The following is a 27,117-nucleotide window of genomic DNA, read 5'->3' as shown; positions in this document are numbered from 1 at the left end:
ACTGCTACTGAGGAAGGATCTCTTTCTTTGGAGACTGCTCCTTTGTGGAGTTTACTGTGAGCCTTCAGCATTGGTGAGTGTTTTCATTTGTTACTGTCTTCCCATCATGATTATCTTTCTTAACGAAGCATCTGTTTAAGCCTTTAGTTACCTATTGATTGTGCAACTGTACAGTTCCTTACACGTTAAAAATTGCTGCAAGGATAAAAAGGATATTTCTGAAGGGTGAAATTTGGTGTAACTGCCTTAGGTCTACTTGCATTTCAGCAGTGGCATGAAAAATAAGCCACATTCCAGATGGTCATGCAGATATATATGAGTGTGTTGTTTGCTGCTGGTGGAAATATACAGCTGATGGTGGTGACTATATTGGAAAGTTGTTTTGTAGCTGAGAACCTGCTCTATTAAGTAGTATTATTGTGTTCTTTGTATCGGTTGTAATTTCCATGGAAATAAATAGGAGGTGTTACTTTCAGTGAGACCTACATAGTTCCACAAGGCTGTCTTTCCATTAGTTTTTCTCTACGGTAATTCATAAAAAGAGAATATTTACCAGATATTCTGAGTACTACTTGAATATAATCACTTTCTCTGTTTTCAACAGAAGGCCTATAAAGTGTGCTTGTACAGTTCTATGGAAGACTTAAACTGAAAGAATCATTTTTTTTCCTTATTTGCATAGCCTGCTGAGGATGGACCTCAGTGTACATATGTCGAAGACAATAAAATTATCATTATACGGGCAATACTTCCTATGCAGGTAGAGAGTTACATCTGGATCAGCTGTACTACTGCTGGGATGCCCCTAGGGTTTAATTCTGAGACTTTCATTTCCTTGCTCTACATTCAGCAGCTATTAACTTTAAAAGCTTTCTTTTTCCCCCTCTCTTTCCACAAGGAAGGATTATGCAAGGCAATGATAGCTTATTACTCAGTTGGGTTCACTGAATTGCTGAAACCTGAAAATATTTACTAGTCAGGCTAAAACATTAAAAATATCCTCTGATAAATGATCTGAAAGGAAAATCAAGCAATTGAGCAGATGGCTTTTAGGCCAATCTTATGTTGTGGCTTTGCAGAGAAATAGTAGTTCCTGTAATGTGTTAGAGGATTTTATTTAGATCATTATACTGTTTGGTGGAAAAAGGATAAGCGTGTTAACTTTAATGGTGTTTTTCTATTTTAGAATTCCCCCTTTAAATTAATGTCCCAGCATCTCAAAACATACTCCTATTATTTCCTCACTTTTTGCTGTTGGTTCTGCAGTTTGCTACTACTGTGTCTGGCTTTGTATAGCAGTAATAGCCTCCAACTTCCCAAAGCCTTTTTCCTGATGGACTCGCTTATTGTGTGTGTTAGAAGGACACTATTTATGTGCCTCAGCTGGGTTTATACAGGGTATTATGGCTTCTTGGAGGCTTTGTGAAAGCCACAAAGGTGTTAGGATTTCTAAGTGTTTCTGTGTTAGTGGCTGACTTGGCCTTTATGCCAGGCTAGGTGGATGTAGATGGCTTTATAGATGCTCCATAGGCTTGCTGGGAGATAAGGGGACCAAGAAGGAGTCCTCTTCTGCAGAGCACCAATGTGGTCAGCATTTGGGTATCAGTGCCACAGCCCAGGTTTAAGGGGTGAGGTGCAATGTCACCTCTTCTATGAGATAGAGAGCTCAGCTTATGGAAGGAGAGGAGTTAATTTTTTTGGAGTGCAGGTGAAGGCGTATGTTTGAGGAGCAGCATTTTTAACATGACTTTATCACCCTGTCTTTATGAGCAAAGCCTGTTAAACTGTATCCAACAAAACATTCTCAATATCAAATCTGATTGGTACACTGTTTCTTCTTGAATACCATAGTAAAAGAAATGTTGCATTTGTAGGCATGCTCGTTTTCTTAGAGAGAGCAGCATCCTCTAAACAGGCATTTAATCCTGTACTCTTCATTAGGTACTAATAAAATCTTTGGCATAAATTTTGGATTTGTTATCCAAATGGTCTCAGTTTTTGCTTTAAGCAAAGCAGAAAATTATGGAACATTTAATACAGGCATTTTGCTCTTTGCTTGTGTCAAAAATGAGAAGAAAAGCACTGACTTGGTATGGGCTAGAAGACATTTATAACTATGTGTGCTCCAGCACGGTGTACACTTGTGATGGTGCCTTTGATCTGTCATAAACTGATGCAGAATAGTGTCATGAACTTGATATAGAAAAATGGCATTGTCTTTGTCTGGGGCTACAGTGACTTGGAGAGTCTGAGATCAGAACACCTAGCAATAAGGGTTTTAAGCAACTTGGTTCATAGCAGGTACCAGCTCTTCTACAGCCCTCTTGTCTGAGCCGGGGTTATGGCTGTTTCCTGGACAGCAGGGCCTCTGCTCATCTGCTTTTTGGGTGGACGTATGTGAAATTAGAGGCTGAGGAGAAAGCAAGTAAATGAAGTCTGAAAGAATATTGGGTGACAAATACAAGACCTGATGTACTAAAATGTGATCTAAATAATACTGTTATTAATTATGGGTGCTGGTGAAAGGAATTTTGTCTTGAGACACATTATGTTAACATACAGAGTCACAGAATCACAAAATCAGCAAGGTTGGAAAAGACACAATGAACAAGCAGAGGAACATAATCCTGTTCCTCTGTATCTAAAGGAATAAGAGCAGCAGTTAAAGAGCCTCATCCTTACGAGCATGGTAACAATAAATAGTTGCTGCCTGATGCAGTTATCAGCTATATTATGCTCAGGAAAGTATCAGCAACATTGTATTTATGGTCCAACCCTTCCAGGGGCAGGGTAGATGGTGTCACTTCATTCTTTGGTTGTGTAGCTGGGAGAGCATGGAATAAGATATGTGATGAAGTGCTGCTTCAAGCCAGCATCTGGCTGTATCATCTCACGTTCTTGGTGAGAGACATGGTTGAGGTGTCCTGTCTCATTGTGCACATGTATACATGGCAAGAAGAACTGGGAGGGTAATTCTTCACTGCATTCAGAGAGATGAGCACTGAGCAGCTTTTATTTGGCATCTACTGCTGTCAGTACAGACAGCTTTTTTTCTTCTTTTATTCTTAAGAGAATAGTTGTTATTTGTTATAGTGCCGGCTACTTTTAGTTATTTATTTAATAACCTAAAAGAATTACATGAGAAAGAGAACTGAACATTCTAGCTGTTAGGTTACAAATATTTTTGGCCAGTATGTTCAGGCACAGAATGGCATTTGCTTTTAGGGCCTTTGAAGAGAATAATAGGAAGCCTACAGCCCTGAGAGGGAATTCAGGTTTTTGGTTGCTCTGGAATGAGGTATTTAATCTTGCACCTGTTCCAAGTGGGGAATGCTTTCAAGTGTTCATTTAGAGCCTATGTAAAAGCATCTCTTATCGTGAAGGGGGGAGAAAAAAAGAGGAAATCAGTCATTTAATAGGATTTTAAAACACAATGAGCCACGTGGTGGTGCTAAAGTTACAAAAGATGAATTCTTCCAGAACCCTTCTTAGAGAATGTGCAGAATGTGGCCAGATGAGATATGACAACAAGTACAAATTATAGCGGTGGCAAACCAGTAAACATGGAAATCTGAGTAAATCAGTCATATCAAATCTATTTGCCAAACAGTGTGTATCCTCTGTAAACCCTCACAGTCTCCATGGGAAGTACTTCAGAGCAATCTCCGCTGGGCAGAGCAGAGAATTGGGATATTCCATTGCAGGGTTTTTGCAGGTTTTCCAGAGGATCATTCAGCCTAATTGAAATGAGCAATAATGATACCTGTGGTTTTCTTGTTGTTGGTTGTTTTCTTTCTTGAGTGCCCAGGTCCAAATTTGAAACTGTTACACAAGCAGAAATTGAATACTAGGAATAGATGAGCACTTCCATTTTAACAGTAATATATTAATAGTGATATTTTGTGTGTTTATTCCCCATCTTTCAGCTAAGCAGAAATCTTAGCATTTTGCAAGGAAGAGTGATTTGGGTTGAGATGTCAGATTGGCTTTTTTTGTTCCTGTGGTTTTGCTGGTACATTTCTGTCAGTTTCAATGCAGTCAGCCTTCTGTGTGACAGCGCACAATTTGTCCTGCAATCTTCAATGTTTTCCTGTTTATTCTTTCTGGCCTACATTCTCACACTGCAAAAGTGCACTGTTCGATGTAGGCTAGGTAAGCCATGTGACAGTGACAGCAATAAGCAAGATTTGAATTGAAAGCACCATAAGAAACGCAGTAGAATTTAAAAGATGTTTCTTTTCCTTGCCCCCACCCCTTGGTTAGTTTTAAGCACCTACATCAAGCAGTGGCTTTGTGAGCTGCTTACACAGGTCAGCAGTGATGAAAGCTGACATGGGCCAGTTAGCCTTTTCAAATATATTCTGTGACTAGGGCAGAATAATTGCATTCAAATTCCATGTTTAACATTCATTTACAGACTCTCAATGAGGCACAATGTATATGCCATTGCTTAATTTGTACCACTCTGGGAACATTTTCCTTGTCTCAGCATTTCACGTTGGGTTTTGTAGTTAAAGATCTGAGCACAAACCTGTTTCTGCCATAGACTGCCTGTGTAACCTCAGGCCAATTACTAAATGTCTGTATACCAGTTTTTACTTTTGTAAAGCAGTGACTACAGTACCTGTCATGGAGGTACCTCAGGCTGAGCAGATTGAGATGCGGATGGAATATTTTATGGAAATACCTTGGTGCTAACAGAGTATTCATTTTCAGTAGCCTTGTCAGAAGTCTTTTTTTGTTGCCCTCCTTCCCTCTGGCTCATTTCTTCTCTTGATAACACCTCATCTGCTACTTTCAGGTGAAGAATGTAAAAAATGTCATTCTGATGTCCATTTGCTCCTCTTACCCCCCTCTGCCATTTCTTACGCTGTTAATGATTTTATAAACTCCTGTTATATCCCATCTCTGCTTTCTCTTTTTATAGACTAAAAGCATTACCATATGGTGTTGCTGGGCAGTTGTTCTTAGGTTTTGATCAGCCTCCCTTTTCACAGAACTTGCTACAGACTTCTAACATGGACCAGAAATGTATTTTGTGCTTACAGTACAGGTGCACCAAATACTTCTTACCTGGCATAATGATACTTTTGATTTTAGACTTTCCCAATTATTCATGTGTTAAGATTTACCTACCTCTACTGAACACTCAGCTATGTTTTTATCAATTAACTACAAGATCTTACTCTCCATTGTGATGTGAGGTAAGCGCAGCTCAGAGACTGTTGTTTTGTAAGTGAAATAACAATTCTTTTATTCTTATTGCCCTGCCTTTGTCATTTTCTGCTGTATTTCCTCTTGCAGTCTCAGCCTTTGCTCTCCTCAGATTTCTGGTTTCCTGTCCATTTGTCAACTTGCTTGGATCCCCACTGCAGGGAGATAAGTTGTTATTTTGAGCTTGCTTGCCTTAAACAAGGAGAGAAAGGGCTTTCTTGGCATTACTTGTCTTATATCCCACTCAATGAATGAGTGATCTTATCACTTGGTTGTAGTCCAAATTAATGTCTCAGGCACTGATCAATCACTGATGTTTCAGAAAATAATGCAAGAAATCTGTGTATGTAAGTTCTGTGTGTTAGAGTTCTCTTCCTAACATATGACTTAAAGCTGTTGCAATTACACACCTGCCTCACAGGTACACCTGGACGGTGCTTATTTCTAGACCTAGTACGAAGCTCACCATGTGCTGTTAGGCTACTTCTGTCTCTGCTCCCCTCCATTTGGAGATGAATTTCCTGTCAGAATTACCTGGATTTATCTCTCCAGCTCTTTCAGGCCTTTATGGATGTATTCTAATTATCAGCCTGCACTGGGCTATCAGTGAATGAAACACTGGTTAATATCAAGACAGAGCAGAGCTACTGCACTGGACATTATTTCACTTGTAAAACAGGTTTTCTTTTTTGTTTGTTTGGTTTTTTTCCGATTTGTCTCTCAGTTCTAGTTTTCTGTTCTTCTTATGAAACTGTGACTTTCTGTAAGAAGTAGGAGGGGGAATGAGGCTGCCTTTGGTGTTTTGTAGCTAACCTATGTACTAGGCCTGACACTGAGGACCTGTTTGTGGAGGATTTTTGTTTTAAAAAAAACAAAGAAACAAAGAGCACAAAAGCTCATACAAAGCAGAGCTTAAAAGCCCAAGCATGGTTTGATTTCAGTTTAATCCCACTGTTAATTAATGCATCCTGGATGCCTAGTTTTCCCATCTTCCCTCAGATGTGGAGTAATGATTCCAGGTTGCTCCCTGAGGAGAGTTGGAATTGTTACTTGAGCCATGTGTGACCTTTCCTATTCACTTTTCACTGTCCCATTTCTAAGTTTCTTTTAGACTCATTTTTCTTAGGTTAACATTTATACAGATTTAGTGCATATCAGTTCACAAATAATATTATGGCCTGAGCTTGAGGAGTGTGACTCATTGACATTTCAGCCCAGGTTCATACCTGATGGTTTCTAGAACCAGCACTTTCCAACAGCACAACGCCTGATGCTCCAAGGCAAATTCTTGCCTCATTCCCAAACATTGCTGGATTTTGGCTTCTGCAGCATTACCATTACCCTTTCAGTCTTCAACACTAATAAACCTGCTCTGAGTGGTGTACCTTCACAATACTTGTACCCTAACAGTCCCCAAAGTATTCCTACTTCTCTGTGTCTGACAGCAACTCCACGATTGCTTTTTAAAACTATGTTTTAGCCTTGAATGCATACTTATAGTGTGTGGTCTGGTGTTGTGGGATATAGTAATAATGTCTGTATTGCATGTGTGCTTTGGCTGGGGAAAATTCTGGTGAGACCCTCTCTCAGACGCATCATACTGTCTGTGCTGAGCAAGATGTGCTTCAGTCCTGTTGGTGTGGTGTTCTGGGTCACTGTGACAGAAGAAAGAAGCATTCATCTCACACTGTCAAAATAGCAGTTAAAGCATAAGGGCCCAGTCCCAAAGCCATTAAGACCACAAGAAGGTTTCCCGTTGTTTTGTTCAGCTCTATTCAACAGTTTGAATATAATTAGCTTTCAGTTCTTATTAGTTTTTAAAGCTGAAGAATAAGAGCATGGACTTTCTATTCCCAACCCAATTATGTTGACATACTGAGGGTACAGAGGTTTAGAAAGAGATCAGATGAATATTTGGAAAAAAAATAATTTGTCTCCATAGTTTTAAGGGGTCTGTAACTATTAGTATGTGATGAATGTGAAAGATAGGCTAGGCAAAGGAAATGCTGGGGAAGGCCTTTGTTTAAGGAAAAAATATGAGAGAGAAATAAGTTTGAACTTTTAACAAAGCATTTAATTTAGAATTGTGGTGTGATGTAGTTAATAAATAATAAATATTGCCCAAATCCACCACAGTGTGGGTTCTCTTCCCCAGTATATACTTTTCTGCTTCCTTCCTATTTCCTAACTTAGCCAGGCAGGAATTTAATTGCCCAGGTGTGATAGTGAGGAAACTTCAACCATGATAACTGCCATTTTTTGCATTGTGGGTGACCAGAAAAGTGAACCATGTTGTAGGAATGGAATGCTGTTTCTGCATTAGATATTGAAAAGGCGGAATTGATCTGAAGAAACAGAGCATAATGTATTTGTATTTTGTAACTCGTTTGTAGCTGATGTGAAAAGTAGAAATACCACATATATGTAGTTATATGTATCATATTCTAGAAATATAGTTGCTGAATTATGTGATTAATTCTTGCTTGCAAAACTGCAATAGTTTTAAAATGTTCTAGATTGTATAGGTATAGTACTATGGACTAGAGAGCATAATGTAGGTCTATTCTGTTTGGATAAGAGACCCTCAGCAAAAGGAAAACAGATTTAACAAACATCAAAGAAGCCAGGGCCTTTACACAAGGCTGCGTAGCCTTGCTCTGTGGGTAGGCTGGGATGGAACAGGCAGGCATCAAGACGCTCCCCTCTAACCTCCTTCCAAGCTTATCTCTAGGCAAGGATGAGCAGATGTCCAGAAACAACAACCAAGTACTGAATGAGCGAGCAAATGTGGAAAGTTAACTAATTTGTGACATATGCTTAGCTAGTAAAAATACATGTTTATCCAGGATCTGTATGTTTAGTTGGGCATTAGGAAGATTGTGAACTTAAAGTATTTATCCAATGAGGAACCAGGGGAGAAAGAGATAAGCATCGAGTAATAGGGCATAAAAGATGTAACGCTGTTTTCTGTATGCTCTCCTGCTTGCAGGGGACCTGCCATTGCAATTGCCAATCAAAGCTGCTTGATCACAGATAGCATCCTGGTCAGTGATCTGGGTGTTTCCAACAATGTATATTCCAATTAACTCTTATTCTCACTGTTTTTTTTGCTGGATGTTATGGAGATTTCTGCATATGGATGTCTATGTTTAACCAAATGAAGTTCCAAGAGTGTTTCTTGGCTCCTACTGCTTTCATTCTCACTACCACGGCTTTCAGCACTCACTGGGAAGTACTAAGGTGCTTCCTCTCCTGGCAGTCCTGAAAGGCAGATTGTTTATTGCACCCTGATGCAAATTAAGCCATCTGCCTATGTTGTGGCAAAGCAAAAGAGACTTTCCTATAGATATAAAAGTTCCCTGAGATTGGAAGGATGAGCTTCATAGACACACGTTGGCAGGGGAGAGTGTGGAACAGGCTACCTTCTCATGGAACCAAAGGTCTCTCTTATGCTTTTTCAGGTGGAATTCTGATCTATCTCACATTTCGTGGAACCATTCCTGACTTGGGCTTAGATGTGAGATTTTATGTTCATGATGCTTCCTCTGGAGATAAAAAGGGGTAGCAGAATGTGCAATACCTGAGATACAGGCACGCTATGAAGAACTACAACTTGACATAATGCTGTTTCTTCTCATTTTTTTTCTTAACTATTCCCAATATTACACCAATCTTTTTTTTTTTTTTTTCCCTCTTGACAACTGAGTTATTGTATTCAGAGGACAGAGAGTAGTGCTGTGTCAAATTAGCTAATAACCTGTTGCTTTCTATGTATCCCTGAAGTGGCTTTATCTATGTACATAGCTTTGCATGTCTCATGACGATATGAACATCCTGGAACAGCACTGCATGCAGAAACAGCTGAGATTTGTCTGAGCACTTGGTTTTTAGTCATTAGTTCTGCCAGGAGTAGTAAAGCACATGGAGTGGTAAGTGAACAATGTGTGTGAGCAAAGGCACCTGAGACCATTATTACCAGACCTGTGGGTGACAGGCAGTGTAAAACAAAGCTTCACCGCAATTAGCAGCATATAAACTGAGCATATAAATGTTTATTTGAGAAACGGACGTGAGAATGAAAATTGATCTATATTCATCCAGACTTAAGTGTGATGCTGTGTGAACAGAAAGCTGCAGAAGCTGTTTCTTCAGAAATGTAGTCATCCACTTCCCTCCTGACCTCCAAAATAGTTAGATCCATGGGGCAGAACTCAGGAGGCCTTTAAGCTGATGTTGTGAAGAGAAGGAAAAGATCATACTTGTCATCTTGTCTGCTTCAGGAGATATTGGATTAGGTTATGTCAAATGGAGCAGCTTCAGCGAATTGGTGGGGAAACCCAGCTGCAGCTGGTATCTTTTCCTCATGAGCTTTGCTTTGCTTTTATATGAGAGGGGAGAGAGGAACCACATGTGGATACTGTGTACATTGGGAGAGGCCTCTGAGCTTTCAGGGAAATATGAAATCACCATTCTGTTCTTCTGCTTCTTTTTTGTGAAGAGACAGAACCAATAAATGTGCTCAAGCAGGAAGGGGAGCCACAAATTTTCTCTTCTCAGTGGAGACTGTGAATGAAGCTGATGCAAAGCTATTCACTGTGATCAGGACAAGTGTCCTTGTAGCTATCTGGGTCTCTAAGGATATTTACTGACATTCAAGGAATAATTTAGTACAGAGAACCTGAGATGTCTCTCAAGTGAGGTGGAGCCAAAGAGGATTTTGAAGACATCATTGGTTTAGTACTCTGGGAGATTAAGTCATTTTGCAGATCTAAACCAAGGATTCAGTTGCTCTGCTGAAGGCCTCCAATGATCTAAATCCTGTGGATAATATTATGTGTAGCTACTTGCTAGAAGATTGTTAGAGTTAAGATAGACACGTTCATGAAAACTCTAGCTATGATGTGTTTAAATAGAAATGGTAACATAAAATTTGTCTATATTGAAAATACTTACTGTGCTGCTTTAGGCAGTAAATAAACATTTCTGGTTTCAAGTATAAATTGTATTCCATGCAGTGTTTTTGAGCTGAGCCTTTTCAAGGGAGCTTTTGGATGAGGAGAAGCACCGTGCCATTCCCTCACACTTTTACTGAATGTGAGAGCAGAATCATATTGTTGAGAGTGGGGATACAGCTTGCTGAGACTCACAAAGGCCATTAAAGATCAGAGTATGTAGGGGGTATGGGAATGTGAGGTTTTATAACACCTTCTGGTTGCCAGTCAGGACATTCCTAGGGTTGCAGCACATCCATTGGGAAGCATTGCCTTGGTTCAGAAGAAAAGAATGTTTTACAAGGGAGTCCTTTGACAAATGGTGTGCACTTGTCTCCAGCTGCTTGCAGAGATAAGTCTCTGATTTCTCAAATCTGTTACGTGAGTCAGCAACATGCATTTGCAGCCCGGAAGACCAACAGCATCCTGGGCTGCAACAGAAGAGGAGTGGCAAGTAGGGTGAGGGAGGGGATAGTTGTCTGCTCTGCCCTTGTGAGGCTCCAGCTGTAGTCAAGGCATGAGGGCTCCTGTACTGGATGGAGGAAAAGCTGTTGGAGAGGGTCCAGAGGAGGCCACAAAGATGCTTAGAGGGCTGGAGCACCTACTCTATAAAGAGTGGTCAAGGGAACTGGGCTTGTTCAGCCTGGAGAAGAGAAGGCTCTGAGGAGGCCTCAGTGTGGCATTCCAGTACTTGAGATTATAAACAGGAAGGAGACTGACTTTGTATGTGGTCAGATAATGATAGGACAAGTGGGAATGGTTTTAAACTAAAAGAAGGGAAATTTAGTTTAGCTATAAGGAGGAAATTCTTTTCTTAGAGAAGTCTGAGGAACTGGCACAGGCTGCCCAGAGAAGCTGTGGAAGTCCTATCCTTGGGAGTGTTTAAGGCCAAGTTGTATGGGTCACTAGACAGCCTGATCTGGTGGGTGGCAGCCCTGCCCCCATAGCAGGGTGTTTGGATTTAGGTGGTCTTTAAGGTCCCTTCCAGCCCAAGCTATTCTGTTATTCTGTGAAAGTAAGAAAAACTGTCAAAGATGTCATTGTCCAGGAAACAGAGCGCTGGAGAAGGGATGGAATGTTTTAAAGCACATTTATTACACCCCATCCGAGTCATGTCAATTCTAAATGTCTTGGAATAACATGCTTATCAACCCCATCATTAAATTATGAGTATTAATAGAATTTAAAAGAATGCATCCATGGGGAAATACGCTTCATCTCTGTTCGTTTCCCTTCCGATGACACTCTGTACACACTGTATGCTTTATTGGCACCAGCTCCTTTTCATTTGAGGAATATAAAGTCTTATTTACTATACAACCATTTTAATTACAGGCACCAGAGTGATAAAAGAGTAGGAAAGAAGGGAGTACTCCATAATTGCCTGTCTTTCTCTCTGATCAGCAGGACTTCCATTAGTCTCTTCAAAATTGCTCCCCAAAGGTAGAAAATGTATACAAACATGTAAGATGAGATTTAATTACTGAAAGTGCATCAAAAACATTGCATGTTTCCATGATTGAAACCTTCCCTGGAGTTGTGATAAGCGACTGACAGAGAAATAGGCCGCTAATTAGTGAAGAAAGTAAGTGATATTCATGTCTTACAATATCCACTGTAACAGAGCTAGTGATGGTATTCATTTTGGAAAAAGATTGCTTGAAGACCAGAGTTGCAGTGTGGGTCTGAACAGGTCAAAGTGCTGGATAAAAGCCCAGACCAATGGCTAAGGTTGTGCTCTGGGGGAAGAACTCAGACTGTTACCTACAGCAGAACAGTTGTAAATCCTCTTCTTTCAGCTGGAGTGAGAGATTTAGGTCTAGGTTTTAAGAACTGCAGGGAAATTCTTGCTTTCAGTGAAGGTGGCATCCAATGTATCAGCTTTTCTAGTGGGCACTGACAATTAACTAAAGCCAAATCCTTCCCTGGGAAGAGGTGTGTCATCTGTATTTTCATGTGGACAGAAAAAGGATAAAGCTTCCAACAACTTCTTAAGGTATGGAGCTGTGTTTGCCTCACTTCAGAGCAGAAGCAGGATTTTGAGAACATAAAATCTCCCCTAGGTCAGAGAATTTGTTGCCCTCAAAGTATTCCAGGTATAAAGCAGTTCTGTGACTCTGAGTACTCTGCGAATGTGGGCTCCCTCTCAAAAGTTTCTGTAGGCTTTGTTTGCCTGACTTTTTCTTGTATTCTGTGGCTGATTAGTTTAGATTGATGCAATTAGTGTAATTAAGTGTAATTATGAATTCTGGTGCAAATTCATGTAATCACATATTTACGATATGTAATTTGCTAATTACACTATGTGATTAGCATTATAAAATATAATGTCATTACACAGCGCTAATTAAATTCAGCATTAAAAAAAAAGAGATGTCCTGGGCACATGCAATGGATAATCTCCAAAGTTCATTCTTTTAGAATATCTTCAGGAACTCTTTTCTGAATGATCCAACATCTGTTGTTTCACATTGGAGCTGGAAACCTGCAAATATCTGGTTTTATATATTAAGAGTATTTCCTCATCTCCATGTGACCAGTTGAGAAGATGTCTTCACTCTCGAGCTGTATTTTCTAACATCTTTTCTGTGTATTTAAAAAACAAACAAACAAAAACCAGCCAAAAGAGAGCTCTAATAAAACATTCCAGCAATTAGCAGAAGCAACCACAAAGCAGTAATGTAAAATAACAAAGGTTTATGTTTTTGAATTATAATGGTTTGCGCTCCATTTTACTGAATAATTTTTCTGTGCAATATTTAATCTCTGAGCAGAGTATTTAAAATGCAGCTATTAAATGCCTTTAAATGTTGATAACATCTCTGAGGAACTAACATGAAGTAAATGGGTTTTGCTTGTGGATGCTTTAGGGAAGTCTTTTGGGAAATGAAACCTCCACTTCAGCATCAGCAGTAAATATTGTCTGAACACCTTCATGATCACCATGAGCATGCATAAGGCTGAAGTGGGAACACCTACTGGTATGTCTACAAAGTCTTTTATGGTGTGTTAAGCTCATTTCTTAGGGCTGGCTTCCTTTTTCCAAGAGAACTTTGGATCTGAAAGGAAAACCTGTAGGCTTCTGGAGGTTTCCCTCTGAAGCATATGAAAGCCTGCATGCTAGAGCTGATGTGGCATTTAGCAGTTTGCCATACTGAACTGGAAAAGCTGTTCAGTTTGATTGTTTAGATGTCTACTTCACAGGCATTGGTGTGGATGAGAATTAAATAAAAGGAACCTGTAATTTTTGCTAGATACCTTCTTAGATGCCTTCTTGTGACACTGAGGTTACAGGTCAACAGGTAGGATAATGAGAAAAAACATGATTCCTACAATAACCTAGCCAAACATCTGCACGTTCTAACCTGTTAGTGTAAGAAAATCCCAACATACAGGACTTCAGAATATCCCAGTAAACATTTTCCTCCACCTGTAGAACCAAGAGAGAGTCTTAAAAATACCTAAATATCATCTTAATATATTTATAACCTACTGTACTCCAAAGTTGTGTCAGGTCTCTCAAATATCTAAGCAAATGATTTATTTTTGTCTGGGCTGTCTTGGACCTCTGTTTCTACTGAGTCATGTAGATATAAGGAAAAACATGCTGAAGCTGCATGTATCCTTGGAGTATGTATGACTAAGTTTGTTACAGTCAGCTTGACTGAGAAATAGCTCATTTGCCAGCCCTTGTGAAATAAGTGAAAAGATGACCAGGCTCTGCAGAATGTAATTTTAATCTGATGTCATTTGTCAGAAGAGCCACAAGAGGGGTGATTGTTTCATCCAAGCAGTAAAACAAACTTTTCTAACACCGTTGGCATTCTTTAGCTAAGGGCTAGAATATTTAGTGAGCCCCCAGAGGGGCTTTGGCTTTGAGCTGCTCTTCAGATTCATGAGGGAATTCTGATGCTGACCAGATTCTGGTGCCAAGCACTTAATATAAATCAGGGTATATACCCAGGGAATAGTGGAACTTCATGCTATCCTTGATAAAAATGATATGAATTAAAACAGGTGCGGAGCCAGCAGCTGAGTTTGGGAAAGGGTCATGACATATCCAGCTCTGTGTTGACACATTTCCATTGTAATCAACACCTTAGCACAGCTGACACCTTTTTCAGCTCCAAATTCAAGCACTGTGAACTAAGACTAACCTGACCACAAATCTTGTTGGTCTTGTGAATGAAAAGAAGATTGAACTTTCCAACAATTGCATCAAGAACCATCCTAAAGGAATAGCTTTCCATGTTTGTTTCCAAAGAGTTTGGTCTTTTCTACACTTGAAAGAGGGTTTTGAGTGGATTCTAGGCTTATTTTGGATTACAGGTTGAAGATGGAGTATGAAGAGGGCCATAAGTGGAATGTAAGAAAAGCTGTAAATAGTGGGAAACTTATTCATTGGTGCACTCTATTCCATGAAAGCTATTTGGGAAAACAAGTTTATTCACTTACTACCTTGTTCTCCAAACTCTCTCCGATGCATGAGGAATTTGTGCCATCGGTTTCCATTGATGCCTGTGAACACTAACCGTGAAAATACATTCTGCACAGATGGAAGAGTAAACTGTGTAGCTCCTCTATGAAATAAATGTAGATGCTACCAATAAAGAACAGGTTTGTGCACATATCCTGTTAAAAACAATCTGTGATGTCTGGCTGTGAAGTGAGTCGAAGCACATCATCTAAGCAAGTCAAAGGGAAATAGTTTAGATCTGAAAAGGGTTATGTGCCTGTGGAGGATCCGGAATAAAAATAAATACATATAATTGAAACAAAGGGCAAAAAAAGTGCATCTTTTGACAGAAGAAAATCACAGGAAAGTAAGTGCAAGATAGGAACTACCAAAACCAAGAATTGCTTTTTCCAGATACATTAGAGTCCTTCAAAAGGTCTATAAAGGAAATAAGATTATCAGGATGGCTTTATCATTAAAAGGAATATTAAAAGCACTCAGTTCAGTCTGAATAAAAAAGATAAATTTCAAGTAAACTGGCATGGAGTTTATCCATGGTTGAGTTTGCAGTAATAAAGTCAGTGAGGGAATAAGCTCTGTGATTTACAGGCAGTAAGCTTCTGTAAAATTTACAAACTGCTGTTATAAAATGTCACCTTTTATGATGCATTCCCCTCAGCCTGCATATATAAAGGGCACTGCATTGGAAAAGAGTAACAGAAGCAAAGTAGTCTTCTGTCCTACATAGCTATTTTTGTTTTTGCTTTTACAACAGTAACAGAGATCCCTCGTCTGATGACCCTCTTGGTAGTGTTGTTTTTTTTTCCCCACTCATTAATTTTTCTGATGGTGTGGGTACACTGTTGTCCTTGCCACTATTAACAGAAGATTTAGAATGGTTTAAATGGAACATATTTATGTAAAAATGCTCATGGGTGAGCATGCAGTACTCCCTCTGTCCCCCTCAATGTTTATATGAAAACAAGACTTATGATAAATTTTGGTAATTTTCTGTTTTCTCTGCTTTAGTTTAATTGCTTCTGCAGCTGTATAGGGCTGAGGCATGATAGGCCCCCAGAATCCAGAGTTAAAATTGTATTTTTTGTGAGGCTTTGAGCTTCTTTAGAAGTTAAGCATCTTCTGACTCTGGGAGCTCAACAGCCATCTCCAATCTGATTAATTAAATGGTAGAATGGTTTGGGTGGAAGGGGCCTTAAAGACCATCCAGCTCCTATTGTCTAACTTAAACATCTCCTCTTTTATTTTAATATTGTTATGCCTTCTCACTATGCTCTCTGATATATAAGGTCCCTATAAGGTCTGTCCAAATAATAGTAAAAAAAACCTCTGAGGATACTCCCCAAGGTGTACAGTGTGTTAGAAGGGAGGTGCTGGCAAAGTGACCAGCTACATTTTGGGATTAACTTCTGGATGTGTCCTAGAAGGAGCCATCTTGGCCAGTGTTTCCAGGTTTGCAGCCAGCCTAGCTAGGAGATTTTACAGGCTTGGTTTCTCAGACAGGTGATCTGTGCTGACTAAGCTCCTCCTGAGTCACAGCCCTGTCTCTTCCTACAGCTGAAGTCCCCTTGTATATATCAGATGAGGTGACTAATTCCTGCCTTGTGCCTTACCTGAAGCTGGAAGCTCCAACTTGAGCTCCTTACAATCTGCTATTATTGATACAGTGCCTCTGAGCTAAATGGGAAGTCTTTATGTTCTTCATTTGGTGTGAGCAAGAAGCCTCAGACTTGGAATTAAGAGTTTAACTGGGCTATATTCTGGAAGTTCAGCAAAATAAATCAGTAATGGTGGTGATAAAACTGCAGTTTAATGGTAGCTGTTACAGTAAAACAACAATCACTACATAACCATTTCAGTACTGTTTGGTCATGGTTTCTATAGTTTGCTCTGATAGATTTATCATTGCCTTCATTTGATAATCTACTTCTCTTTAGCACAACTACCAGCATTATAAGTTTAAAATAAGGTCTTTGTAATTAGACTGTGCACAAAGGGATAGATATTGTATCTACTGCCTAGCTTGCAAAATATTTAAACTTAAATGGTTCATGAACAGAAAACAAATAAATACAGTTTAGGAACCGTATCTTTTGGTGAGAATTGGATGAGCCTCACTGACTTTAATGGAGAAATGTCTGGCAAGGTAGGAAAGCAGGCCCTGTGGCTGTGAGCTTGTGAGAAAAATCCAAGTATATTGCGATGTATGATGAGAATCAACCTCTACTGGGAGTGTGTAAGATGGGACACCAGCACCAAACTCTGCCAAAGTGGGATCGTGCTCATAAGTGGTTTTGCTTAAGGAGGAGAGGAAAAGAGCTGGTAACATTTATGCAGTTTTTTGTATGCAGTTGTGAAGGAAGAGGGCTGAAGTTATTGCCAAGATAGCTTGTGAGTGTTATGTTTTAGGTGACTAAGCTTAGTGGGATTTAGCTGCTGTCTTTTCCAGTTTTGTAAAATGTTACATTCATAATAAAGTTCTATGTAAATAAGTCAGAGCTGGAAAGTCCTAGTGTAAAGATAGGGAGAATCTGGGGCATCCTGGGGAGAATAATTTCATGCTAGGTCAGCAGAGGAAAACATAGGCCAAACATCATGATAGCACAGCTTCACTGCTTCTGATACTGGGGAGAAAAGGGCATGATCATTTTCCAGTACTGCCTTTTGTGGAAATACTTGTAGTGGGCTGAGCCGCAAGGGGATTAGAGTTCTACATGGCCGGAACTCAGAATGCAAGAGAAACAGTGAAGAAATGCAGTAAAATCAATGGGTATTAGAGCCTACAGGAAGAAAAAACATGAAAACCAGGAGGTGCTGTTGTTTTGTATATGGAAGAAGAATTTCAGACTTGTGTGTGTTCTTTTCATTGACATCGATGCTAGTTTTCAGGGCGGTGACACAGGTCCAAGGCTGGTGCCCACACAGAGTACCTTTTCTCCCATAATGTTTCTAGCGTTGTGCTGTTGTCTTGCTGCACAAAATATTGTTGGTTGGAGACTGGAGATGGTGAACTCATATCTTACCAGGGTCAACAGAAACAGCATACTTAGGAATGTCCTGAATGAGGTAAGTGGCAGAGTTTGAAGGCAGAGAGGTCCTAAAGAAGGAAAAATTGAGTGCATCTCTTGACATACATTTGCAGCAGACCTTTCTTCCTGCAATGCATTTTCTTCCTCTTGACAACTTGAATCCGAGTTTTCTCAATGAGCATTTTCCTGGCCTGTGGATTTGAGTGTGATCACTGATAGACAGAAATGTGCTAAATTTTGAAAGAGCACTTGAATTTGTGCAGGAGCCAGGTGAGCTTATAAAGCACTGTGCTAATGCCATGATTTCACAGATAAAGTGACTTAAATCAGGATAGAAATGAGTCTCTCTCAGGAAAAAATAGAGCACAAACCTATAAGTCCTTTTTGCATAAAGCAATCCCTTCTCTATGAATGTTCAGGTCTGCTTCTGTTGAAATCCATCCCAAAACTTCCACTGATTAGAATTAGAACAGGCTGCTAGCACCTGTTCTTCTAGGTCCGAGCCCTGCTCCAATACTTAATTTGGGTTGCCTTCTGCAGCATAGATTAAGCACCTGATGGTAAAGTAGAGCAAATCAAGGATGCATAATTAAAATTCTATTATTTCATCATCAAATACAAAACATAGTATAGAATTTCTCTACCAAAGATCTTTGGACCATGTCTAACTTCTTCATTAGCAGTAGAGGAGGACCTGGCACTTGTCTTTTTGGAATCAAGTCTGTTTTTCCCTCATCTTTGCTAGATTGAGGATTAGGTAATATTCAGCTGTACCAGAAAATTGGATCTGAATCAAACATAGCTCTTCTGTACAAAAAGGGAAATGCAGTGCTGCAAAGTTATATGTGTGATTTGAATGGACACAGTTTGGTGTGTGATGAAATTGTGTCTAATGTAATTTCTTCCTTCTTACCTGCTTATCTTTCTATTTATAAATCCCCTCCCTACAGAAGGAAAATTTAGAGAATTAGGTTCCCTGTCCAAATCTTAATGAATTGCCTTTGTGTGCAGTAGTGTAGTACATGTCTGCATACTATTTTCCCACCTCATCATCTGTTCACAGAAGAGGCGTTACTTAGGGAGTGAACAGACATTCAGTAGTTCTGTTTTCCTCATTGTTCACTGTGAAGAGCCATGAATTATTTACGCACTCTATTCAAAGCGTATTTGGAAGACAATTATTAATTTTCTCCTGGTCTCTTCTCTGGTGTTTAGCGCTGCAGTACCAAAATGCTCTGCAAATGTTAATGTACTTACTCGTGTACCACTCACAGGGAGAAGAGTTAACTTCATTTTAGTGGCCAGGAACTATGAGACGAGAAAAGAAGTCAAAGATATCCCTGCTTTCACTTTCAGGTGGAGGCAATGTAGGTTTAATTCAGGACCATCCAGTGCATTGCCCTTGGTTGCAGCTGCACAGGCTCCAGATGTGTTCAAGTATGACTGCTGTGCATACACTGCTAGCCCCACCAAAATCATGTTTGGCAGAGATGGAAAGTTAATACAGTTTTTCAAGGTCTGGGAGTCTCTGCCACTACTGAATATAAAAACAGGGTGTTGAGTGGCCCTAGAGTTCTATCATCTGGTGGAGTATATTGTGCCACAAGACTTCTACAAGACTGGGTGATGGCCAAGCACTGGAAGAGTTCGTTGTGACATGTTCATTTTGGTATTTACTTAAATGTTATGGACACAGAGATCAAGTGCATCGAAAGTGAGTTTGTGGATGATAATATGTTAGAAGTCACTGTTGACTCCCTTGAGTGTAGAGAGGTACTGAAGAAAGATTGTGACAAATCAAGGGACTGGGCAATCACAAATCACTCAAAATTAACAAGGGCAAGTTCTTGACCTTGGAACAGAACAATCTCAGAGCAATTCCATGCCCCTCAGGAAGCTGAAGGGATACTTTATGATGGCCCACAGCTTCCTTGTGGGAGGAGCAGAGGGCAGCAATAGGGCCCAAGGGAACAGCATGGAGCTGTGCCAGGGGAGGGATGGGGGGTCAGAGAAAGGCTCTGCCCCAGAGTGTAGGGGGCATAGCACAGACTGCCCAGGGCAGTGGTCCCAGCCCCAGTGCCAGAGCTCAGGAAGTATTAGGACACTGCTTTCACACATAGGGTTTGAGTGGTGCAGTTTGGAGCCAGGCATTGACTTGATGATCCTTTTGAGTCCCTTCCAAGAGGTCATTCTGTGATTCTCAGTCAAAGTTTTTGGCACAGTCCAAAGGTAAACCATTTTTTTTTTTTTAAATTTATTCATAGGACAACTGTGCTTGCCATTGCACATAGCCAGCTCACTTCAGATTGTCTCAATTAATCTAAACAGCTAATTGTCATTTACCTGAAGACTTAGAGGTACATAGAAGCAGCAAATTTGGATCCCCTAGGTGTTAAAGAGGCAGTTCATTAATAATGGGATGTCTCAGCTATTTAGGTAGTAGGATGTGATTTGTGGCTCTGAATATGCTTATACAAACAGAATATGAGTCCAGAGATGCTTTGAACACTTTTGAATAACTGGACTGTGATGACAATCTACACCAACAATTTCAGTCCAAACAGATGTTGTACATCCACATTCAACCATAACTGATATACATGGGATATTGGGTAGAAATCTAACAGCTTCATGAATCACTACCCTTCCGCAAGAGAAGAAGGGATTAGCTGTCTCTGGAGACCCTTCATATTTCAGTGCACTGATGATATAGGATGGTGTGTAGCTGCTCAGTTTTATTCTCAGGCTGGAAGACCAAGAAAACTTGAAAAGAAATTGCAATTAGTATACCAGACCCATGAAGACTGCATTTGGCACTCTACGGACCAATGTGCCTGTGTTTGACCTTAATTAGAGACTCACATCTCACTTATAGGTTGGCTTTTGTAGAACAAGAGTGCCTCTTGCTAAGTGTCTTCTTATCATACTGTGTTCAGGACTCAGAGTATCTCTGATGACTGGCTATAAAAAAATAAATAAATGCAAAAACCTTTTCCAAACAGTCAGCCTGAACACTACAGAAATAAAAAGGAAAACTGCAGGCTAAAATAGTTATTACTGGACTGTGCTTTGCTAGAAATCCAGAGGCTGGATTCTCCTATAGTTGATACCCCCTCAGAGAAAGCTCTCTGAATCAGACTTGTTGGTCAAGACTTGATAAAATGAATCTCATGTTACGTAAGATTTGATTTTGTGTGTTTATCACTTTTTAAAGTGAGCTTAAAAAAATGCATGACTGTTCTATTATGAAACAGAGAAAAGTGAAGTTGATCTTAGAGACACTTTTTTTTCACCCCCTACATTTTGTTGCTGACAGTGATTTTCCTTTCATTTACTCATATACATCACAGGCACACAATCATTTACGTTTTCATTTTAGACCACTTTCTCTATTCATATGATTCAGCATAAAGAAGTTGCTTACAATAGAACTTAAAGGAAGGAGCCTTTGTGGATCTTAACTCGTGCAGCTGTATATGAGAGATGTAGGAGGTCACAGACCCTCCTCTGCGGGAACGTTCCTAGCTTGGCATGGCTCTTCAGAGGGAGCTGCCTCCTGTGATGGATCTTGTCCTTGGGTTTGATTTCATGGTTTTGGTTTGTGAAATCACTCAGAATCATGGAATGAGCTGGGATGGCCTCAGGCTATTTTCTGAAGCTCCCTGAAGTTGCTGTTGGTAGGTTTTGGAAATTTTGCTCAGAAGATACATTAAATATGCCTTAGCAAAGGAAAGGAGAAAGGATGAATCATTCTAAGATGTGCAGAAATAATATTTAAGTGACTAAGGCGTGCTCTAGCATCTTATCTTGGTCTAGACCAGTAGGTCAGTCTTATCACTGCAAGTCGATCTCAGGCATTGATTAACAGCACCTCTTGCTGCTCCCCAGAAAGGTAATTTTCTCAGCTTAGAAGAAGTAGGAAAAACACCCTGACACAATATTTTGCACAGGGTAGTAAAGCTGCTTACTAAAGGGATTTAAAAACCCCATAAAATTTTGTGACTATTCCTTCACTGAAGGAAAAAGATGAATGTAGAAGTAAGGTACCTTAGGAAACTTAGCTGATGGCTCTGAAGACATTGAGTCTCTCTGCCTCAGACATATTCAGGAGGGAAGGACTTTCCTTTTTGAGAATGGGCTTTTGCTATGCTTTCATCATAATTAGTGGAAGGAATGGATTTGTGGTTACTACTACACAGGTAATAACTGAGCTCTTACACGTAGTCATACAACTGTATTACAGATTGACTATGGAGGATTTTCTTCCTTAACAGTTTATTTATGAGTTATTGTGCACAGATTGATAGACTGAGGAAAGAGTGGGAATAGTAATGAGGATTGGCTCTCAATTTGAAGGTATGAAATGTGTGGCAATCCTATCAAACAAGACTTACTGAGAATTTGTATGTATGTATGAAGTATGCTAAACCCAGACATATGATGTTAACATCACTGGAATTTTTCAGCCAAAAAAGAGGTCTTTTCTGACAATGCATTCTTCAGTTATATGTTTATTGCCAGTCTGAGTTAACTGCCTGTATTTTCTTGTGTTGACCTCATACAGTTCAGCTTCACCCTTCCCTGTTAGCTTAGTAGAACAGCTTTCTCAAGTGGCATTGTTTCTGTATTCTGGTTGGATAATTTAAACTACTTAAATGGGGAGATTAAGAGATAACATTTGCTAAATAATTAATCACATGTGGTCTTGTTTGCAGGCTAAAGTTGATTTTTTTTGCTAGAGATAAATGAATACTTGCTTGAGGAACGCATGAACAAATCTGCGCAGACAAAACTTTGTTGCAGCAACTATTCAGCGTCATGGGAAATAAACATGGCTGCAGTGGATAGCTGTTAAGAATACAAATGAGTGTGCTTAAAAATTCTTGGGTTATCTGAATTTCAAGCTGAATACAGCAACAACACTAGAAGAATGAGCTTTTTTGTTTTTTTGTTTTTAATGAATAATTTAGTGCATGAACAAAGCCTGCATTCTATTTATATTCAGCTTTGGATTCCTCATGTTTGTTTTTTTCTGGTATAAGGGAGATGTGAAAGCATATTATTGGGCATATCCTTATAAGAAGGGATGTAATGCTGTGAGTGGTGAGAGTACTTGATTTCTGCTGCAGTTCTGCCACAGAGCTTGATCCATGGCAGCATTTCTGCTACCCTCTTCTCTCCACCCATGCCTGAGAGAGGCAAAAAGTGAGAAGGATTTTGCATGAAGGAAGGCCAAAAGACTTTCTCATGTCCTCCGATCCCAGCAGCTCTGCTGAAGGGAGACCTTCAGTGGTTCTTGACAAAGCACCCTGGAAGAGCACAAGTTGTGCTTTGTGTCACTGAAATGTGCATAACATAGAGTAAAACAAATGAGCAAACCTTGACAAGGCAACCAATGCACCAGCCTTACTTAGAGAGCCGACAAGAGACTTACAAAGGTATCTTTGAGTTTTTATTCCTATTCTGACTTTCCATTCTTGTCACATATCGCTTTAGTCCCTAAATAGCATCTTAGAGCTTTAAAGATCAGAAGCCCCTAGACCTCCTGCTAGTATAATAAGATTAGCTTCCTGCTAATTCAAGTGTGTCTGCGCATGTTTAGCGGATTGAGGCTGGAAGCACAGGACAAAGGGAGAGGAAGGCAGGTTGAAGTATCTGATTTCTCACTGAACTTCTAGAAACAATGATCTGTACCTTAAAACATCAACACATTTTTCAGAAATACTTTTGTACTCCATAACAGATAATTATTGCTGTGCAGCCACGAGGAAGCACCATACTTAACAACAGTTGGTGTTCACTGTATAGGGTCTGTTCAGAGTTGAAAAGAACAGTGAATGGAGTTGTTTCTTTCAAGGCACTGAAATTCACTTGAGTTGGTGGATTTAAATGCATGTTTGTCAAATGCAGGTACTGTTTAGCTATATTGTAAATCACAGCCATTGCTTGTGCATACTGGTGTTTCATGAAAAGGATGTGCTAATGCTGCTTCTGCTCAATTTTATCAACTGTATTCAACCTCACACTGAGTGGACTGAACCTGTATAATTTAATGTGGCTCTCATTATTAAGAGTAGATTTGGTATAGCTTGAGGCAGAGGTGTGAGAACAAATCAGGCAGGGAGCTGTCTCAGAATCTGAAGGTTTAAATGTAATTAACTTATTTTCAGGCATTATCAAATTTAAGCAGTCAGTCCTTTTTGCCTGCACTTATAGGTCTTAAAAGTTGGTGACCTGAGCTAGTTAAAGCCAAGGCTTTAAGCATCTCCAGCAATACTTCATTTTTTTTTTTTCTAACTCTGAAGTCGTTTAATTAAAAGATTGAGGATTTATACAACACTCAAATGTATCAAATCTGGAAACTGCTTCTTGTTTTCACATTTGTAAAAAGTAATGAGAGAGAGAGAGAGAGCTCATGAGAGTTTATTTTCATGGTAGTAAATATTTCTTCTGTCTGATGCTTCTAGTGACTCTTCAGAAGCCAGACCATGTTGAATTTTCTTCCTTGGGCACTGTTTTAACCTCCAAGATCCTTCCAGTATTTTTCTTCCAGAGATACCACTCACTTGTTCAGCTCCTTGGGTGTATCAGTACTATGAGGGTGAATGAACCATTGCAGAGGATGACCCTGAAGAGTTTTGATTCAGTCTATTAATTGCAAAGACCAAGGGCACTTAGGAATGGTCACCTAACTGTTAGAGGTTAACAGTTTGGGATACAAATGTATGTTTTTAATAATTAACTTTTAATTTTATTCTCCTAAAGCATTTTAAACTTCAACCTTAATGTTAATTGATCCTCAGCTGGGAGACATGATGAGCAGTTGCCACTTACCTGTTCCTTGGCATCCCAATCAGATACTGCCTGCCTTCTAGAAGGTATAAACAGATTCAACATATTCCTTGGCAACGTCAGAGAAAAACACCTTCTGTACTCCCTGGCAAAGCATGGAGGTGCCACTTAGTTTCTGCTTATCAGTGTAATGGAAGAGCTGGAATGTACTTTCTGCCTTGTATCAAAAGGAGAGATCAGAGATTGCTGTGTGTTTCAGCCACAGACTCATTGTTAGGTACATATAATGTCTATTTTTTTTTCTTTTGCATACGATTAATAATGGAAGCAATTATCACAGTAATTGCAGCAGTGTTGCATTTGTAACACTGAGATTCTGGGTTTTTCTGCAAACAAAACTTTGCAAATATGCCCAACTCACTTTAGAGAATTCCTCGCTATTTACCTTGTCTTGTGAATGAAATTTATGGTAGGGTTCACACAAAGCTTGAAAAATGTGTGAGTATTTTGAAAGGGGTTTTCAGTGTTTTGGAGATTTGCTTTCTCAAATACCTAATGGCAATATGTGAAAACAGTCTTAGAAGGCATTAGGACTGGAGTGGGTACTCTAATGCAACGCATTGTGGCTGGAATGAGATGTTGTTCGTAGCAAATGGTCCTACAGAAAATCTATAGGATTTCTGGATGCTTAAAGTAAGAACTTCAATAGATACTGCTGCAAAGGTCTGGAGAGCAGCACAGATTATTCTGGAAGATTTGTAGCTGTCCAGTGAAACTCAGTGAGAAGAACAGAATACATCAGAACTTTTTTTGCAAAGTGGAAGACTATTTTATATGTATTCATGCAAGGTACCTGAGATGGTCAAGTACTATCCTTTATTTTTGACTTGCATTTATCAGTCCCAAATGCAGCTGCAGAGAGAATTTTTCTAACAAGTCTCTTTGGCTATGTATCTCAATTTGCACTTTTCCACGGCTCTCAATATTTTGTCAGGTTTTAAGCATACTTGGTATTTCTCCTTCCTTTCAGTGATATGTATTGCCCTTCCACGTTGTCTTTCATTAATGCGCTGACTTCTACTTTTTGTATATGCCAAACAACAGCCTCCAATACCTTTGCCTTATTAACATTGCAAGCACTTCACCATCATCTCCCATGCTGTTTTTCATGCTTCCTGTAAAAATTCACATAACTCTCCATTATATTCCTTCACATCCCTTCTGAAAGCTCTCCTAGGCTGTGATACCCATGAAAAACCCTTTGCTAACTGAGCACTGGCTGTGGGGACTGCTGTGCTTTGTGATGAGAGACAGCAGCACAGCATCTCCTCCTATCAGGTGGCACACTTTTATATTGCCTTCATTTCGTTTATTGAATTGACAGCAGGATTTTGATATTGTTGATTTGCAGCTTTCATGGTGCAAGGTGTGACCATGCCTCCATCCCAGTCAGGAAGTTCCTGAAGCTGCCAGGCAAGGGATCAGAAGAGCTCCTGTGCATCCAGAGCAGACACTGTGTTGTCTCCCATGGCAGCACTTGCCCATGGAAAGGCCAGAGGCGGGGATCTGCCACAAGAAACTCTTGGGCAGCGTGAGAGCCTAAAATAGAGCAGCAGTCCAGAAGGATGGTGTGTGTGCTCCTTGTTTGAGCCAGGATAAAAATGTCTAAATGTGTTTTTCCTCTTGCCAAGGTAAAATTCAATTTCAGTTGTTTTCAGCTTTGCATTTCTGCACAGCTGTTATAATTTAGATCCAGGCCTCTAAACCGCTGATGAACCTTTTGTTTTAAGCGTTCACGATGATGGTGGAGCAGTGTTATGCCATGAGGCCAGCGTCAAGCAAGCTGTGTGGGCAGAACAGACCTAGTGGACATAGTTTCTACGGATGCAGGCATCTATTTGAGCAAGCTTTCAGGCACAACAAACTGTCACATAAGATTTCCATGATGAGCGGGCATGAAATTCAAATTATGGGCAACTACTGCTTTCCACTCTGCTGACAATTTATTGGGAATCACACTGAGTCTGTGCTGCAGGCCACTGCTTTAGCTTAACATGATCTGACAGACAGTGCCCAGCGCCGTGCATCATAACACAAAGCATCTCACAGCACATCTGAAGAGTGGAAAGGAAGGGGTGATCCTGGGGATAGAATGCTTCTTAAATGTTTTTCAGGGCAAGAAGGGTCTTTGTGCTCTAAAATGTTGGATGGAGGTATCTAGCTCTGATTGCTTTCCAAATCCTCAGGAAATAAGCAATGTGCTTCCATTTTAAAACTGTTGTAATGGCTACCTGGCATGTTTTGTTCCTGTCCACCCTCCACAATAGGAGATGCATGGGACAGGAGGTAACTGAGTCCCTGCTTGCACTGTGGGCAACCCATGGGCACTTAGTGCAAAGGGGCCAACCTCTCGTGCATTGCACGTTGTGCACACTGCACCAACAGTGATTCCCCATCTGACTTCATGTGGTGTTCAAGCCAAAACATGCCTCCAGTCCTTCCCTCTGTAATACGAATTGCACTTAAACCCTTCTCCCTAATTTAACTGGAAAACAATATAATTCTCCACTTTCTCCACAGATGATCAAAACTGGGAGTGCTGTATCAGAAAAAAAAA

General features: G+C 40.0%; 1 long non-coding RNA gene across 1 annotated transcript; it reads left to right on the top strand.

Moving 5' to 3' along the window:
- The first annotated feature begins 32 nt into the window (after positions 1 to 32).
- On the top strand, positions 33 to 27,117 carry LOC107310856. Its single transcript, XR_001553768.1, has 3 exons — positions 33 to 73; positions 25,912 to 26,191; positions 26,291 to 27,117. It is a non-coding gene; the product is annotated as an uncharacterized LOC107310856 (long non-coding RNA).

This window comes from Coturnix japonica, chromosome 3 (assembly GCF_001577835.2).
Source record: "Coturnix japonica isolate 7356 chromosome 3, Coturnix japonica 2.1, whole genome shotgun sequence".
Taxonomy (NCBI): Eukaryota; Metazoa; Chordata; class Aves; order Galliformes; family Phasianidae; genus Coturnix; species Coturnix japonica.
Note: the sequence above shows the minus strand (reverse complement) of the source record. Positions and strands in the feature narration are given on the sequence as shown.